This window comes from Lepisma saccharinum, assembly GCF_977018435.1.
Source record: "Lepisma saccharinum chromosome 12 unlocalized genomic scaffold, izLepSacc3.1 SUPER_12_unloc_1, whole genome shotgun sequence".
Classification (NCBI taxonomy): domain Eukaryota; kingdom Metazoa; phylum Arthropoda; class Insecta; order Zygentoma; family Lepismatidae; genus Lepisma; species Lepisma saccharinum.
Window position 1 is genome coordinate 9,563,571 of NW_028142891.1, and position 15,206 is coordinate 9,578,776.

Below are 15,206 nucleotides of genomic sequence, written 5' to 3' on the forward strand. Positions count from 1 at the left end.
ACGGCCATAAACACTTGTAGCCCGGTGTAAGGGATGGCTGCATACACGTCCCAAGAGCTGGCGGACATGCATCTGATTTATGGGGAGGCTGGATGTAATAGCCGTGCTGCAAGGCGTCTGTAAGGGGCACGTTTTCCAAATAGGGTGTTACCATCGCACACCTTATTTCAAACTGTAGACACTCGACTTCGGGGAACAGGATCAGGGTTGCCACCTCGTCGAGAAGTTGTACGACCGCGAAGTGTGCGAACACGACGGTTTGTGGAAGATGTGCTAACTGCAGTGATGGATCATCGAGGCACCAGTACGCGCGTACTAGCCCACGAACGAAACACCTCCCATGTGAATGTGTGGCGAGTCCTGGCAGAAGAGGGGATGCACCCGTACAAATTGAAGAAAGTGCAAGACATTTTACCTCGGGACTTTGGCCCACGTGAGGACTTTTACCAATGGTTTGTTCATCAAATTGAAACTATCCCAATTTTCAGAATACGGTACTATGGGAACATGAAAATCCACATGCACTGCTAATGGCACATCATCAGCACAGATTTGCAGTGAATGTGTGGTGCGGGATACTGCATGACCATTTGATTGGACCGTACATTCTCCCTGTTCGCCTATGTGGACCCACTTATCAAGCATTTCTCGGTGAGGTTTTGCCTGAACTACTAGAGGGCGTGCCCTTGGCACTGAGATGAAGACTGTGGTTTCAACATGACGGTGCATCCCCACATTTCGATCGGAATGTGCGCCATTTCCTCAATACCGTATTCCACAACCAGTGCATTGGCAGGGGAGGGCCTGTGCCATGGCCACCTCGATCGCCTGATAATACGCCCCTGGATTTCTTCCTCTGGGGAGAGATGAAACGCCTCGTTTACGAAACACCTGTCGTGTAAGCCGAGGACCTCGTTGCCCGTATCAATGTAGCTGCAGCATCGATAGCAGACACGCCGGGGTTGTTGGGTCGCACTAGACAATCCTTGATTCGCCGTTGTTTTCTCTGCTCGGAAGTACAAGGTGGACACTTTCAAAACCGTCTGTGATGAGGTTCCGTTCACATCTCCATTAAGCATACTGTGTTTCCTTCAGGGTATGCAACCTATGACAGTTCATTTTTTTCGTTTTTACGTCATGGTGCCCTTCGCTCAGGAATTTTTCTTTGTTTTTTGGTGCTATTCAACACATGCCAATTTTCGTCGATACCAGCTCACGCAGAACACACACCCACCCCACTCCCGTCAACATCTTCGTTCGCGTCCTTTGGGGAATCCCTTGCGCCGACATTGCACAACATTGCCGCGTGATTTTTTGACAAGAGCGTACCCAATTTCTTAGTGGACCGCCCAACACCGACGATTTCTCTCCACCCGTTTTGCCATTATTCACTTCGGAGAATCATTTTCCCACGTTTTCAAACGTCAATAACTCGGCAACAAAGCCGTTTCCGGAATTTCGTTACATGAACTTTCCACCTTATTTTCACTCTTACAATCATCTACCAAGCGTTGTAAACGAACTTGCGAAACACCCTGTAGAAAGCCCAAAGGAAGAAATACGTGTTGTTGTTTTTTTTTGTTTCGGCTAAAAAACTGTTTTAAATATGGCATAGGAAGAAACAGGGGGCATAGGGTCCCTCTATACACCTGCCAAATTTCATGGAAGTCGGAGAGGGACACAGGGGTCAGATCCCCACGTCAATTTGTCCTCATCTTGATATTCGAGGTTGGTTTTTCCCCCTAAAACCGTTTTTTAGCCGACGCAAAAAATCACGTGTCTTCCTTTGGGCCCTCTATACACCTGCCAAGTTTCATGAAAATCGGAGGGGGCACAGGAGTAAAATGCCCACTTCAATTTGTCCTCATTTTGACATTTGAGGGGGGTTTTGCGCTCTAAAACAGTTTTTTAGCTGAAACAAAAAAACACGTATTTCTTCTTTGGGCCCCTCTATACACCTGCCAAGTTTCATGGAAATCGGAGGGGGACACAGGGGTCAGATCCCCACTTCAATTTGTCCTGAGTCTTAACATTTGAGGGGGGAGGTTGCACCCTAGAACAGATTTTTAGCCGAAACAAAGAAACACGTATTTGTTCCTTTGGGCCCCTCTATACTCCTGCCAAGTTTCATGGAAATCGGAGGGGGGACACTTAGATAATCTCCCTTGTTAGTCCTACACTTTGTAATTATATAACACTGCATATATTGTAATGTTTTATTTTAATTTTTAAAACTGTAACTGTAGAACAATTATATAATTTTTGTATAACATTTCTATCTTGGTAAATGTGTTCAAGGTTTCATCCTGGAATGGAATGTGTCTCATTTATGTGTGTTTCCATTTCCAATACATTCGAATGAATACATATTCGTTTCAATGGAATTTACAAAATCACCTCTGACATTTTATGTTAAACAAGTAAGATTATTTTTGTGCACGAGTGTGTTAGCCGATGAGTAGCAAATTATTTTAGGAACAACACTTGAAAAAAAAGTTGTAGGACAAACAAATGAAAAATTTCTTTGTAATCGAAGATCATAATACGTTTTAAGGTGTGGTAATATTATAATGGGATTGAGATAAGAAACTATCGGATCCAGATCCGGTATTTCGGAACCGGATCCAGATCCGGAACTTTTGGATCCGGATCCAAACGCATCCGGATTTTTCGGATCCGGATCCGTTTGACCATCCCTACTGTGAACAAAACAATTCGCAAGCGCCTCAGGTTGAAGTGTGTGCGGAAGGCCCGTGTACACCACCTTCTACCGCGCCACATTGCCGAACGTATAACGAACTGCAGGAAACTGTATGAAAAGTACCTGGCGGGTTCCAAATGGAAGAAAGTTGTCACAATGGACGAATCATATGTCCATCTCACTGCTGGTGGTCACAATCGGGCGATCACATACCGTGACATTGACGGCAGGGGAACAGCAACTTTGTTCGTCAGTGCAGGGAAAGTATCCCTCGTGGCTTTATGGTTGTGACGGGATTCTGATATGAGGGTAAGTTGATGATACGCAAGGTGGACAAAAACGTGAAGGTGAATGCCAGATACTTCCAAGACTCCATCCTGACACCTACAGTACCCGCCCAAATTATATTATATTCATGTTTTCTGAGGATAACTTTTTGGGGACTTACCCGATCTCTATGAAATTTTCAGAGCACTTTGGACTGCCACACCACTGCACACGTCGTGTGCAATAGTAAAAAGCAGAATTGACTTTTTCGCCGATTTTCGAAAATGGGGATTTTCCGTATTTTTTGAATCTTCATTTTAGAAGTATTTTTCTACCTCAATCTGTAATTGTTTTGTTGAAGTGTATTATAATAATCATTTCAGTGTTGGGCAATATAAAGCAAGCGCTCGATCTCACCAAGGTTCAACAAGATGCGATTGTGGCAGGCCATCGCCAAGGGAGGACTCAGAAGGAGCTGGCAGAGAAGTTTTCGATCAGCCAGTCGGCTGTGAGCAAACTTCTGCAGCGGTGGCGGGTCCACTGAGGATACGTGAAGAAGGAGAAGACTGGGAGACCACGCATCACAGACCGTGTCGCGGATAGGAACATACTGCGCTTGTCTCGGGAGAATGCCCAACTTACTGCAGTGGATATTGGACGGGAATTAGCGAGTCCAGGACATCGCCAGTCATCCATACGGACGATACAGAAGAGGCTGAAGGCTGCCGGACTGAATGGACGTCGGCCAGTTAAGAAACTGCTTGTCTCCGAGAAGAGTAAGAAGGCACGTGTCGAGTAGGCCAAGGCACATCTGAACTGGACTCGTCGTGAGTAGAATACCGTAATCTGGAGTGACGAATCGCAGTATCTACTGTTCGGGACTGACGGCATACAGTGGGTGCGATATCCTACAGGCACCAGATTCCACCATAACTATCAGCTTCCTACAGTCAAATGCGGTGGTGGATCGGTCATGGTGTGCGGGTGCTTCTCTTCCCTCGGCACTGGCCCCCTGGAACGCATCAATGGAATCATGGTTCGGCATGTCTACAAGAACATCTTGGAAAATACCATGCTGCCGAGGGCACGTCGCAGCATGGGCAGACGATGGGTTTTCCAACGAGACAATGACCCTAAGCACAGATCAAGGATGCCACGGGGTGGTTCGCGCAGCCCAGAGTGCGTTATGGAGTGGTCCAGCCAGAGTCCCGATCTGAACACGATTGAACACCTCTAGGAGGAGCTCAGCCGACGTCTCCGAGGCACCAGAGCCACTTCTACGGATGAGAAGTTCAGGCAGCTGAAGGAGGAGTGGGAGAAGATCGACCAGTCTGTCATCGATACTCTCCTCGATTCCATGCCACGTAGATGCCAAGCTGTGATCGATAGCAAGGGATTTCCTACGAAGTATTACCTGATTGTTCACGTTGAAGTTGTTAGAGCACAGCAGAGTAGGCATAGTAGTCTAATTTTGAGTGTAATAATGATGACTAGTTTATTGCTTTGCCGAAAATGACAAAATAAATTCTGTAAAATTTGAAAATGATTTTTCGATGCTGTATACCTGTTTCAACTGTGTGATATACCTCACTAATAATATGTCGAAAATAGCAGATGAATTGAAGTAGGTTCAAATAAGTTGTCCTCAAAAAACCAAAATATGATATAATTTGGGCGGGTATTGTATCTATCGAAGAGACAGCCCAAAATTGTATGGAATGGAGGCGAACCAGGTGAAGATGCATATGGACAAGGCTTCGAGTCATACCGACAGAACATCACTACGTTTTTATCAGGAAATGGCAGAGGCTTTAGGAATTCGTGTCATTCTGTTTGCAGACATTCCTGTGAAAAGCCCAGATGCCAGTCCAATGGATTTTTGCGAATTTGGACTGTTGAAACGACGTCTTCAACATCGCCGTCCGCGCACCCTGGATGGCGTATGGAAAGCTTGCAGGGAGGAGTGGGACAGAATTCCCATGCCTGTCCTGCGCCGGAGCTTGCTGCAATGGAAACTGCGATGCCGGGCGATAGTCCATAATGCTGGGGGTCCAATAGAACATGATCGGTAGTGGCGGCGCGGTATCTCTTAAGGTGAGTACCCGTCAATTTATTTATTTTTTAATTTAAAATTTGAATTTGGAATTTGATTTTAAAATTGTGGGATCGTCAGCACTTAGGCTATTTTGCTCCCGTCACATTATACGGGAGCCAGCCCCTTATCATTACAAAGAACCACTCTAACGTTGCAGAATTAAAAATCTTAAAATGTTTTTTTCCTTTCGTTAAAAGCTGAGGCTGCAAAGGGGCACTCAGCACACATAAGGACAAAAGAATATGTAACGTGGCGGTTGCGAACGTAAGGAAAGCAATCAAAATTTCTGGAAAGCGCGTAAAGAGTCCGGGATCAATTTAATAGACGTACGCTAAAAAACAAAAGAACCAACTAGTTACAAAAGTCGCGGTTTTTTGAGGCCTTTCACAAGCGTTTAGCACTGTCGCCTCAGTCTCTAACGAGAACCAAACTTAATGTAGAAAATCCCGAAAATATGGGATCCATCAAAAGACACCAAGCTAAAATACATTCAAGATTACTGGGAAAATTCACACTAGATTGACGAGCCAACATATATATATATATATATATATATACGCGTGTCCGTCTCCGAACAATCAGTTGCACTACAAATGGATTAGTTTACAAATTCAGATATTGCATTTTTTTACGTTTGTTTGGAGTAAAGGGTCAAAACATAGATCAATATACAATTTGAGACGCTAGGTCTGAATTTGTTACGCTAATCACCCAACGAAGCTCGATTAACGTTTCAATCAAATAACATATACATTGAATAATTATTAACAACCCTTCCCATTTAACTCTCACAATGAACTTTCAGATAGATTCAACAATTATCTCTTTTTTGCTCTGGGATTTATACATTAAACCGTAAGAGAGTGAACAAAAAAATACAATCGTCAAAATACGTCGGCATTCATAACATCTAAAATTTAACAAGGTCATTCTTCAACAGTACATTAATGTTCGCTCTTTTCTTTGCAACCAATTCCCCCTTTAACTTTGGTTCTCCCGTTTATTTTATCCTTTCAAGTGCCAACCAATCATTATCTTTAACTGTATTCTCCCTTCCCTGAAGTAATTTACTAAATTACACTAGTGTACGCCTTGCTTGCTCAACATTTAAAGTTTGATTTGATTTGATTTGATTTTAAAATTTTGGGTGCGTCAGCACTTAGGCTATTTTGCACCCGTCACACCATACGGGGTCCAGCCCCTTACCTTTACAAAGAACAACTCTAACGTTGAATAAGTAAAATCTCAAAAGCTTAAAATGTTCTGACTTTCGTTAAAAGCTGAGGCTGTAAAGGGGCACTCAGCACACATAAGGACAAAAAACCGGACAACACACACACAATTATACTGGCCAGAGTGCCAGTCGCCAGAGCCTCGTTCGTCTGCAAAACGCAGTCCAGGGTGTACTAACGTGGAAGTGAGGTTGACAGTTGGGTGTACTACGTGGAAAATCACCCCTTACACCCCCATTTAAAGTTTGAACGCCACCTTTACATTCCTTTATTACGAAGCGTGACGACGACTCATTTTTGACCAACAATATATCGTTATTTGCCTGGTAATTCGAAGGTTTCGCCGTTCGTACCTTCTTCCTCCCAATATTCAAACTCGTGACTCGTTTCAGAAAGATACGTGTATCCAGCGCACTTCACTTTTCACAATATATAAAAAAGAGGGGGTTGATAAAGTACATACCTCAATCACCAGGATAAAACTCGTCCCGCTGGGCAATCAAACTCTGGCACCATGGAATCAAATAGGGTTTTGGTGTCCTTCTCGCTAGGTCATCATATTCTCACGTAGTTTCTGGATACCTCGCTCAAACTTCCTTCTCTGTCAAAATCCCATCTGTAACCAAATGGTCCTAACGGCGAATGGTACCTTGAAGAATACGGCAATCGAGCTGTCCTAAGGTCAGGCGAAACTCTGGTCTTCTACTTTTACTTCTTCACAAAAATACAGTTCTTCCATGTCTTACTCCAAGAGACGTAAATAAAAACGAGGCAGTTTGCGTAGTGGTCCGAAAATAGAGAGAGTCCAATACCCCAGCGTGTAATCAACGGCGAATGGTGAAGTCTCGTCCCGCGAGTTTCTGTTCCGTTCTAAACACGCGTCATACTCTCTGCCTCCCTTTTCCTCCAAGGCTCGCTGGCTGGTTTCGTGTGTGCCAGCTGGATCGGGACTGCTGAGCTTGCACGCTCGTAATCGTAGCACTGAACAAATAACAGTGGAGACCTCTAGCGGTAACTCGCACAACCAATAACCACAAGAGAGACGAAAGGCGTACCGACGAAGGAGGAAATGTGAGGCTTTTCTACGCGTACTTTAAACGTAATACTTTTTATTACGACTCGCGCAGAAAAACGTCACAAACTCCCCCCACTAGCGAAAGGAAAAAAACCATCAATGCAAGAAGGGCACGTAAACTATGCATAAATAAGGATCTACACCCTAGAGCACCTGATATATAAGTATACAAATTCCCCAAAGACAAAATATATATATATATATACATATGCGTTAATAACCCAGTTGTTGACCTGTGTTGAAGGACCATAAGAAACACCCAATAAATAAGACCACACCGACAAGGTGGTAATATATACAAACAAGTACCTATAAAATGTTATGCAAAAACTGATAACATTTAGACTAGACTAGATAATGTCTGAAATATACACAATATTGGTAAGGAATTTAAACACAATTAATAAGATGATTGATAAATACTATACAAATGAACGTGAAGAAGAAAAAAATAGATATGAAAAAGCGATTGCAATCTTAAAAAAAAATGAAGATGAACGAACTAGTTGAACAAGGTTAACATGACAAATATGAAAAATACATAACAATACCCTTTACATGGGGTATGAGTATAGACGCCGTTAAAAAAAAGGCATTACATCAGATAGACGTTCAGTTAGCAGTACACACAATAAAAGTATTCCTGTTAGATATCACTTATATGCGGAAAAGGAGTCCAGATAAACACGGTGGAGATAATAATTTTTACTATCAAGGTAGTATTCCAGGTGGGATAAGTTGGCTTTCCCAATTGATGCGTCGAATGATCATTCCGAGGTGGTACACTCAATGTATAAGTTTCCTCATGAAACATGAAAATAAAAAAAGGCAAATTAGAAGAGTAAAAATAGAACAGAAAAAAAAGATAGGAAAGAGGAGAGGAAACCTAAAGGGAGGGGAATACAATAAGAAATAGGAGCACCAATTACAATTTTGGATTAAAACAGTCAATCATAAATATACTCCAGAAATTGCAATAAATGATATACAAAAACAATTATTACCAAGGAAGTTAAGATTTACATTTAATATGAATGGACTCTGGAAAACAAAATATACATGGATATAAGTTAAAACATGTCAAAATACCAAACATAGAAAAAGATGTTTACACAAAAAATTGTATAAAGTATAAACCATCAATCAACTCTTAATATTCTAAGGCAAACAAACAACCAGAAAACAAGACCCAAATTGTGATATTCAATATACTTTTACATATGAGGAACTGGGTCATGAGAAGAGTAATTTTTCGGAGAGGGACGACGTTGGCAGTGGGAAGCAGTGTGTCCAGTTCTGCGGCAAAAATCGCAGTATAAAGAGTGAAATTGGCGAGAAGGGCGATTTGAATTCGGACCCTGGTGTGGAACATTGGGAAGTGGAGGACCAGCATGTCGGTCAATGTGACCTAATTGCCGTTGGGTATATGCCTTTTGCATTTCCAAGGGGGTGATAGAATGAGCCAATGTCACTAACTCTGACATAGACTGTGGGCGGGACTGAAATAATAGACAATTAGTCGAGGGGTTGTTGAGGTGTTGTAGGATAAATGTCACTAAAACAGTAGAGTCCCAACCCAATGCCAAAGCCTCGGCCGAATCGCGGACGTCTGACATAAATATGAAGCGTCTCCAACTCTCTTTGGGGGCGCGTAACGTGAGCATTAACCAAGGTGTTATATAAAGACATCGGAACCGAATGGCGCCATATGTATGTTTTCATATCGTGCCAGGACATCAGAGAAGCAATAGCAGTCGTCCAAAGGGTTTGTAAAACTCCCTCGGTACGGCGAGTAGCGTTATGTAGCAACCAATGCAAAGGATATTGGTGAGATAGCACGAGACGTTGTAAGGCCAACATAAACGTGAATAATGCGGTATGGCTATGGCCATCACACATGACCAGGGCATTAATATGAGTATCTAAATTCCTCAACATGATCTTATGAAGGATAGACGTGTCACCATTTAGGTGAGAAGAGGTGACCAAACTTGGTGATGAAGAGACCGTTACGGTCGCTGCCGTCGTGGCAGGCAAGGGTGAAGAAAACATTGAGGGAGCTGTAGAAGTTGTAGCCGTTGTATCTTGCACCAACGGTGCCTGAGAGGTAACCTGGACCATTCACAAAATGGGGACCAGTTAGAGATGGCGGTGGTGGTAAAACGAATGGGGGAGGCTCCTGCAGTATCGGTACTAGTTCACCAACATCGCTCAAATCTGGTGGAGGCATGATAACAAAATATCTATTTGAAATCTATCTCCCAAAAATTTTAAAGCCTATATTCCCAAAAAAGGGGGGCAAAAGTTTTGATTTGATTTTTGATTTTGAATTTAAAATTTTGGGAGCGTCAGCACTTAGGCTATTTTGCTCCCGTCACATTATACGGGGGCCAGCCCCTTATCATTACAAGTAACAACTCTAGCGTTGCATAACTAAAAATGTTAAGGGGGGGCAAAAGTGAAATCCAAAAAAAGGGTTTGAGAAAAGAAAAAAAATTATGAGGAGGACTTGTTGTAACACCAATACTACCAACAATTGTGATATCAGGGGGGGGATTTTTTATATTTCTACTGTATATGTTATAGAACCAGCTCTGCTTCCAGGAACTTTGTAACGTGGCGGTTGCGAACGTAAGGAAAGCAATCAAAATTTCTGGAAAGCGCGTAAAGAGTCCGGGATCAATTTAATAGACGTACGCTAAAAACAAAAGAACCAACCAGTTACAAAAGTCGCGGTTTTTTGAGGCCTTTGACAAGCGTTTAGCACTGTCGCCTCAGTCTCTAACGAGAACCAAACTTAATGTAGAAAATGCCCGAAAATATGGGATCCATCAAAAGACACCAAGCAAAAATACATTCAAGATTACTGGGAAAATTCACACTAGATTGACGAGCCAACACACACACACACACACACACATATATATATATATATATGTGTGTGTGTGTGTGTGTGTGTGTGTGTGTGTATGTATGTATGTATGTATATCCGCGTGTCCGTCTCCGAACAATCAGTTGCACTACAAATCAATTAGTTTACAAATTCAGATATTGCATTTTTTTACGTTTGTTTGGACTAAAGGGTCAAAACAGAAATTTCTGGTGTATATTCAGGATCATTATCGCTATCATCCGCGAAAATTTCTGGTTCTGACATGTCAGATTCATCCCCATCTGACAGTGAAGCATTTGATGGTGGAAGCACAACACCTGCATGCCTTCGTTTACCATAAAATTTCCCTGGATCCATGACAAATCAGCACCTGTAAATCGAAATACCACCTTTTAGTTCATTCAAGAATGTGAAGATCAACAGCAGGTTACATTGTAAGGAATACCTCAAGTACGGGCAATGTTGCCTACAGGAAACATGCTTTTTAGTACTAAATATTTTGTACAAAAGACAATTAACTAAAGTACATAATACGTGCAACCTTACCTTTGAATCTTTCTTGAGGCGAAACAAACTTGAAGAATCGTTGCTAAACACATTGGAACTATATAAACAAAGGAACACGATCCAACCCGCCAAACAATGCTCCTGCAGCACTGATTACGCCTCCCCCCTACTGGTAGATTTCCGAACAAAGTTGACAAATGAATAGTAATATGCGCTTATAAAAGTTGCTGGAAAGCAACAATGCCAACAGAACGGTCACTGTGGCTTTCCTGTCTGCATAATGCTTAGTAGAAAAACATGTTGCTTGTGAGCAACACAGCCAAATAAAGGGTTAATGTAATAAATTTGCAATTAATTCTTGCAACATGTTCATCACTTATTTGTTAATTTATTCTGCACCAAACACACAAGAAATATAGTATTTTCAACACGAATAAAAATAAATTTTTGTTTTCCTTATTACATTATGCCTTCATTTGTTCTCAAGATTACATGATCAAAAATAACTGCAATCTTAATGTTCTATTTTTGTTAAAATGCTGTAAAAGTGAGATTTGATTGTCACGTAGTAGTCAATGATCTTCTTCTTGGGCTATCTGTGTGTGTTAAAACAGAAAATGTGTATCCAAGGAAATGTTCTCACTGTTGCAAGCAACTTGTATGTATCCTCAAAAGCTATTCTCTGCTTGAATCTTGATCCTATTTTCTCAGTGATGATAAAGTCTGAAAATGATGTATTTGCTTTTAGTCTCTTGCATGGAGGCAAAGATGAACTTTCGGTAATACCATCATGAGCTTTCTATATTTCCTACTTTTATTAGAGTTCTAGATTCTTCTAGAAACACTTTTAGTGTCTCGTGATTGCGTTTCTCAGATTTGAAATAAGTAGTTGCCTTGATAATATTATAACTTCCTACTAAACTTGCAGTGTGTGATTGAAGAGTTTTATTCGCATGTTCAAGCATTTCAAGTACCATTTTCTTAAGGACTAACATGAATCTGAACTCAACTTCTTCAGGACATTCGAAAGACCTACACTTTGAACAATGTCTTATCTCTTCAAGTACAGCTAGAATAAGTTCAAAGTTATTGTAAATTATTCTGATCATTTGCAACTGTACATACTATACCATCTCTGAGGCAATAGTCGTACCAACTGCTGTTCATCGTATAATGTGTTCACCTTAGGACTTTTTAGGAAACTTGTGTACCACACTGCTCTACAAAAATGTTGGACACTGTCCTCAACGTCTGTAGCTTTCATTACAACAAGGTGAAAACGGTGATTTGCACAATGTACGTAAGGAATATTTTTGCCTGCACGTTTCTTTATTAATGATTGAACTCCTCCTTCAAGACCACTCATAACAGATGCTCCGTCATAGCACTGACTTAACAGATTTTAGGTTGAGAGTCCCGAGTTTTCAACTTATTTCCGAGTTAATTCTGAAAATGTTTGTGCATCCAATTTCTCAGAAGACTTCACGCAAAGAAGATTCATTTGTCTTTCCATCCTTGGCGTAAAGATTTCCAATAGCTACATGTTCACGCTCGTTTTTGTCTTTTGTTCCATCCTCAAGCATGCTAGAACAGGATACATGTGCTGAAAGAACATCACTTACAATATTTTGTTTAACAATTTCAGCCATAATGCTTGTAACTTCATTCTGAATTTTTGGGGACACATATATTGCATTTCCTGGCATAATTTTACCAGCTTCTTTGAGATGTTCATATTAAAAAAACAAAACTAAATAGATTCATAAATAAACTGCATTCTTCACTTTCCTCCAAGCTGTAATCACCTCGTAATGGTAATACATTAACCACTAGAAACTGAATAGCGTCTGAAATGGATTTTACGTAATATCTCATTTGTTCTAACACAGTCCTTTAAAAGGGTTAAAGCAATATCTAGATTATCAGATTATTTTTTCTTCCCGCTTCTGAAATGCTTCAGGGTGGGAATCTGTAGTAGAATGCTTTGGAAATCCTTTGTCTTTGCTAAGAGCAGTTTTCCAGTTCGTAAATCCTCGAGCTGTAAACTGCCTACATGTATAGCAAAATGCAGCATCTCTGGAAGGTGAATATTCCAGCCACATATACTGTTTGAATCAGTCCTCTCTAAATCTTCTTCCACCTTTTCTCGGATAGAGTTTTAACATCACTGGTTTTATATATTCACCTAATGCAGGGGTGTAATGGGTGATCTTCCACGTAGTACATCTGTTCTGGTTTGGATGAATAACACCGTCCAACAAAATTGAAGTTTTTGTCTGTTAAAAGAGAGTTGGGGGTGATTCTAATTGAATTTGATGTTCTGATTTCAAATCTAATTACAGAATTTTTCCATCACCCAAGAAATTTGAGTAACAGGGTACATACAAAATATCAGGTACATACAAATCTTATATAGCCTTATAGTGATACGATGCAATATTATTTACAATGGCATATCTAGAATGTCTTCGAATTTGATTTTCGGCTGTACTTTGCCTCAGAAACATCTCTTTTTAGTGTCCAGCAATAATCTGCCAAAATATTTGGAGTCCATTTTCCCTGGTAGCGCCTTTCCATTTCACCAATTTCCTGGTGGAAACGTTCTCCATGTTCGTCGCTCATTGTCCCAAGGCTTTGCGGGAAGAAATCGAGGTGGGAGTCTAAAAAGTGTATCTTCAGAGACATATTACACCCCAGAGCATGATAGTTGTGAATCAAATTACTGACAAGTTCTCTGTAATTTTCTAACTTGTAGTTTCCGAGAAAATTTATGCAAACTTCCTTGAAAGATTGCCAAGCAGCCAATTCCAGCTCATTTAGGTTCTTTTCAAAATCATTATCTTTCATTAGTTTCCTGATTTGAGGTCCAACAAATATTCCCTCTTTTAGTTTCGCCTCAGTAATTCTGGGAAACTTCTCCTTGAGGAACTTAAATCCACTACCCTCACGGTCTATTCCTTTTACAAAATTCTTCATCAGACCAAGTTTTATGTGGAGATGAAGCAGTAAGATTTTGTCTGAACTTACAAGTGGTGGATGAACAACATTCTCCTGTCCTGCGATGAGGGACTCTCTCTTTGACAGTTCTTTTTAACATAGAGATTTTTTTTCTATCTCTACTGTCCCATTTACACAGGAAACAGCAAAATTTGGTGCAACCTAGTTGCAATCCTAAGAGGATAGCAATAACTTTTAAATCTCCACATATCTGCCAAGAGTATTTACAGTACTGGATATTTGTTAATAACAGTTTCATGTTTTCATAACTTTCCTTCATGCCCCAGGAATATGCTACGGGAATGCTTATTTATTTCAATTATGCAGTAGCACTCCTTTCAAACTTGTTTTCGAAGAGGCTAAAAACAAACGCCATTCTTCACTTTTATGGACAATACCTAGTGACTCTAATAGACCATCGATGTAACAACAGAAAACAAGGTCCTTATCTTCAGCATACATATATACAAAGTCTTTTTGGCGTTGCCTGAAAAAGTAACTCTAGTATCACTCTCCAACAAATGCCATCCTTTTAATCGCGATGCAAGCAGTTCTGCTTTACCCTTACTTAACTCTAGATCTCGAACTAAATCGTTAAGATCCTCTTGAGTTATTAAGTGAGGTTCAGCTGTTGAAACACTCCCCACAAAAACAGGATCATTATGCAGTTCACTACATTTGATAGGAACACTTTCACTTTTTTCCGTTACACTTATGTCATCTGGTGGAGCAGGTATGGGAACTTCAGGTCCATGAGGCACCGGTCGAGTTGCTGATTCTAGTGATGGATATTTCACTGTATCCCTTGATTTCGAATTTATCCCAGATATATTTGTCAAGCAAAAATAGCAGTCTGTTATATGATCCTTAGGTTCCCGCCATATCATAGGAACTCCAAAAGGCATATGACGAGATCTTTTCAGCCAACCACTCAAAAGCGTTACACAGTTCGCACAACATATATCAGGGGCCCATTTCTTGTTTGCGTCTATCTTATTGTCAAAGAAACACTCATAAGCTCTTCTTACACGAGGAGTAAATGTTCTTCTATTTGCTTTTAAGGTAAACTCACCACAGATATAACAGAAATTGTTCCTGTCGTTTACGCAAATTCTTGACATGATTCTGTCTTTGCTTCAAAACACTCACTGGAACTGAATTTGAATTTGATTTTAAAATTGTGGGAGCGTCAGCACTTAGGCTATTTTGCTCCCGTCACATTATACGGGGGCCAGCCCCTTATCATTACAAAGAACAACTCTAACGTTACGTAATTAAAAATCTTAAAATGTTCTGACTTCTCTTAAAAGCTGAGGCTGTAAAGGGGCACTCAGCACATATAAGGACAACAGGACAATACAAACAAAATTATACTGGCCATAGGGCCAGTCGCCAGAGCCTCGTTATTCTTCAGTCCAGAGTGTACTAACGTGGAAGTG